A 5293-nucleotide genomic window follows, 5' to 3' on the forward strand; every position below is an offset into this window, starting at 1 on the left:
TTTCTGACATTTGTTTTGATTTAATAAATATATTAAATCATTTAATTTCCTTATGCCAATTTTTGCAGGAGCTAGATATATTATTCCAGAGCTCTTTTATAATTGGCATAATTTTTGGACCATATTTCATATATATAGAAATATATTTCCAATGCAAATATTTATCGAATTAATCCAATTGGCCAAAATAAATGTCCATGAGCTCCTAAAAATATTGTTTTGATTTTTATCTCTGTCCAATATTTTCAGAGGGCAACATGAGCATTTTCTTGGACCCTTTTGGAGAAATTTTTATTTGGGTCATTTTCAAAAATGATTCTGAGGGTTCCACCAATCCTCATTTCAAATTTAAATGAAATTTAAATATGATGCACAAATGGCTAGCTAGCCTAGGTCATACCAGACTAGGGATGTGACACGTATACCTTCTACCTTAGATCCTAAGGCAAGATCTTTGTTGCCAAGAACGGATCCTTTCTGGAAAAAGAGTTTCTCTCGAAAGGAGTAAGTGGGAGGAAAGTAGAACTCGATGAAGTACTACCTCTTGAACCGGAAAGTAGTGCAGCTCAGGAAAATGTTCCTGTGGTGCCTACACCGACTAGAGAGGAAATTAATGATGATGATCAAGGTACTTCGGATCAAGTTGCTACTGAACTTCGTAGGTCCACAAGGACACGTTCCACACCAGAGTGGTATGGCAACCCTGTCCTGGAAATCATGTTGTTAGATAACAGTGAACGTTCGAACTATGAAGAAGCGATGGCGGGCCCAGATTCCAACAAATTGCTTGAAGCCATGCAATCCGAGATAGAATCCATGTATGAAAACAAAGTATGGACTTTGACAGACTTGCCTGATGATCGGCGAGTGATAGAAAACAAATGGATCTATAAGATGAAGACGGACGCGGATGGTAATGTTACCATCTATAAAGCTCGACTTGTCACTAAGGGTTATCGGCAAGTTCAAGGGGTTGACTACGATGAGACATTCTCTCCCGTAGCAAAGTTGAAGTCCGTCCGAATCATGTTAGCAATTGCCGCATACTATGATTAGGAGATATGGCAGATGGACGTCAAAATGGCATTCCTTAATGGCTATCTTAAGGAAGAACTGTATATGATGCAGCTGGAAGGTTTTGTCGATCCTAAGAATGCTAACAAGGTATGCAAGCTCCAGTGATCCATTTATGGGTTGGTGCAAGCATCTCGGAGTTGGAACATTCGCTTTGATGAGATGATCAAAGCGTTTGGGTTTATGCAGACTTATGGAGAAGCCTGCGTTTACAAGAAAGTGAGTGGGAGCTCTGTAGCATTTCTCATATTATATGTGGATGACATACTTTTGATGGGAAATGATATAAAACTTTTGGACAACATTAAGGCCTACTTGAATAAGTGTTTTTCAATGAAGGACCTTGGAGAAGCTGCTTACATATTAGGCATCAAGATCTATAGGGATAGATCGAGACGCCTCATAGGTCTTTCACAAAGCACATACCTTGATAAGATATTGAAGAAGTTCAATATGGATCAGTCCAAGAAAGGGTTCTTGCCTGTATTGCAAGGCGTGAGATTGAGCTCGGCTCAATGCCCGACCACGGCAGAAGATAAAGAAGAGATGAGTGTCATCCCCTATGCCTCAGCCATAGGATCTATTATGTATGCCATGCTGTGTACCAGACCTGATGTAAACCTTGCCATAAGTTTGGTAGGAAGGTACCAAAGTAATCCCGGCAAGGAACACTGGAAAGCGGTCAAGAATATCCTAAGTACCTGAAAAGGGCAAAGGACATGTTTATCGTTTATGGAGGTGACGAAGAACTCGTCGTAAAGGGTTACGTCGACGCTAGCTTCGACACAGATCTGGATGACTCTAAGTCACAAACCGGATACGTGTATATGTTGAATCGTGGAGCAGTAAGCTGGTGCAGTTGCAAGCAAAGCGTCATGGCGGGATCTACATGTGAAGCGGAGTACATGGCAGCCTCGGAGGCAGCACATGAAGGAATATGGATGAAGGAGTTCATCACCGACCTAGGAGTCATACCCAATGCGTCGGCGCCGATCACTATCTTCTGTGACAACACTAGAGCTATTGCCCTTGCCAAGGAGCCCAGGTTTCACAAGAAGACCAGGCACATCAAGCGTCATTTGAACTCCATCCGTGAAAATGTTCAAGATGGAGACATAGATATTTGCAAAGTACATACGAATCTGAATGTCGCAGATCCGTTGACTAAACCTCTTCCGCGAGCAAAACATGATCAACACAAGAACTCTATGGGTGTTCGATTCATCACAATGTAACTAGATTATTGACTCTAGTGCAAGTGGGAGACTGTTGGAAATATGCCCTAGAGGCAATAATAAAAGTATTATTATTATATTTCCTTGTTCATGATAATTGTCTTTTATTCATGCAATAATTGTATTATCCGGAAATCGTAATACACGTGTGAATACATAGACCACAACATGTCCCTAGTGAGCCTCTAGTTGACTGGCTCGTTGATCAACAGATAGTCATGGTTTCCTGACTATGGACATTGGATGTTATTGATAACGGGATCACATCATTAGGAGAATGATGTGATGGGCAAGACCCAATCCTAAGCATAGCACAAGATCGTGTAGTTCGTTTGCTAGAGCTTTTCTAATGTCAAGTATCTTTTCCTTAGGCCATGAGATTGTGTAACTCCCGGATACCGTAGGAGTGCTTTGGGTGTACCAAACATCACAACGTAACTGGGTGACTATAAAGGTATACTACGGGTATCTCTGACAGTGTCTGTTGGGTTGTCACGGATCGAGACTGGGATTTGTCACTCCGTATGACGGAGAGGTATCTCTAGGCCCACTCGGTAATGAATCATCATAATGAGCTCAAAGTGACCAAGTGTCTGGTCACGGGATCATGCATTATGGTACGAGTAAAGTGACTTGCCGGTAACGAGATTGAATGAGGTATTGGGATACCGACGGTCGAACGATGCACTAGGTATGACACCTAGATCGGATATGAACCCCTTCATCCAGAATCCTTCATTTGCTGCTTCTGAAGCAGCTATGTACTCCGCTTCACATGTAGATCCTGCCATGACGCTTTGTTAGAACTGCACCTACTGAGAGCTCCACCATTCAATATAAACACGTATCCGGTTTGTGACTTAGAGTCATCCAGATAAGTGTCAAAGCTTGCATCGACGTAACCATTTACAGCGAGCTCTTTGTCACCTTCATAAACGAGAAACATATCCTTAGGCCTTTTCAGGTATTTCAGGATGTTCTTGACCGCTATCCAGTGATCCACTCCTGGATTACTTTGGTACCTCCCTGCTAAACTAATAGCAAGGCACACACCAGGTCTGGTACACAACATTGCATACATGATAGAGCCTATGGGTGAAGCATAGGGAACACCTTTCATTTTCTCTCTATCTTCTGCAGTGGTCGGGCATTGAGTCTGACTCAACTTCACACCTTGTAACATAGGCAACAACCCTTTCTTTGCTTGATCCATTTTGAACTTCTTCAAAACTTTATCAAGGTATGTGCTTTGTGAAAGTCCAATTAAGCGTCTTGATCTATCTCTATAGATCTTTATGCCCAATATATAAGCAGCTTCACCGAGGTCCTTCATTGAAAAACTCTTATTCAAGTATCCTTTTATGCTATCCAGAAATTCTATATCATTTACAATCAACAATATGCCATTCACATATAATATTAGAAATGCTACAGAGCTCCCACTCACTTTCTTGTAAATACAGTCTTCTCCCAAAGTCTGTATAAAACCATATGCTTTGATCACACTATCAAAACGTTTATTCCAACTCCGAGATGCTTGCACTAGTCCATAGATGGATCGTTGGAGCTTACACACTTTGTTAGCATCCTTTGGATTGATAAAACCTTCAGGTTGCATCATATACAACTCTTCTTCTAGAAATCCATTCAGGAATGCAGTCTTTACATCCATTTGCCAAATTTCATAATCATAAAATGCGGCAATTGCTAACATGATTCGGACAGACTTAAGCATCGCTACGGGTGAGAAGGTCTCATCGTAGTCAACTCCTTGAGCTTGTTGAAAACCTTTCGCAACCAGCAGAGCTTTGTAGACAATAACATTACCGTCAGCGTCAGTCTTCTTCTTGAAGATCCATTTATTTTCGATGGCTTGTCGATCATCGGGCAAGTCAACCAAAGTCCACACTTTGTTCTCATACATGGATCCCATCTTAGATTTCATGGCTTCAACCATTTCACGGAATCTGGGCTCATCATCGCTTCCCCATAGTTCGTAGGTTTGCCATGGTCAAGAAACATGACCTCTAGAACAGGACTACCGTACCACTCTGGCGCGGATCTTATTTTGGTTGACCTACGAGGTTCGGTAGTAACTTGATCTGAAGTGTCATGATCATTATCATCAACTTCCTCACTAACTGGTGTAGGGATCACATGAACTAATTTCTGTGTTGAACTACTTTCCAATAAGGGAGCAGGTACAGTTACCTCATCAAGTTCTACTTTCCTCCCACTCACTTCTTTCGAGAGAAACTCCTCTAGAAAGGATCCATTCTTAGCAACGAATGTCTTGCCTTCGGGTCTGTGATAGAAGGTGTACCCAACAGTCTCCTTTGGGTATCCTATGAAGACACATTTCTCTGATTTGGGCTCGAGCTTATCAGGTTGAAGCTTTTTCACATAAGCATCGCAACCCCAAACTTTAAGAAACGACAACTTTGGTTTCTTGCCAAACCATCACTACAAAAAAAGACACATCCGTGACATTTTGGGCCGAATGAATTTTTTTTCTGTCATACATATGATACTTCTATGACGATAATTGTGACAAAACCCAGTATCATCATAGATGTGGTGGGCTCCTACTTCTATGACAAAAAAATCATGACAGAAAATGGGCTTTTCGTCCTGGGCGGGCCGGAGACGCAGCTGCATGACATTCTTTGGGCCGTCCATGACGGAAAAAACCATGGTAGAAGCAAGGGGAGGAAAATTTCGGGGAGTTGCCGGTTATGGTGGGAGGTCAGGGGCGGAGCGATGCACGTTTCTCTCGTACGTACGTGCGTGTGTGCGAGGCGTTGGCTCTAACTGAACTCGAGCGAGGCGCTGGGCTCTAACTGAACCCGATCGATTGCACTGCAGGCTATGCGTTACTGAACCCGAGCGATCGATCGATGGCTGTTAACTGAACCTGATGGAGCGATTCCTTCGCTACTGCTACTAACTGAAGCCGATCGATTGGATGAACAGTGAGCGTTGCG

This window comes from Triticum dicoccoides, chromosome 7B (assembly GCF_002162155.2).
Source record: "Triticum dicoccoides isolate Atlit2015 ecotype Zavitan chromosome 7B, WEW_v2.0, whole genome shotgun sequence".
In the NCBI taxonomy this organism is placed as follows: Eukaryota; Viridiplantae; Streptophyta; class Magnoliopsida; order Poales; family Poaceae; genus Triticum; species Triticum dicoccoides.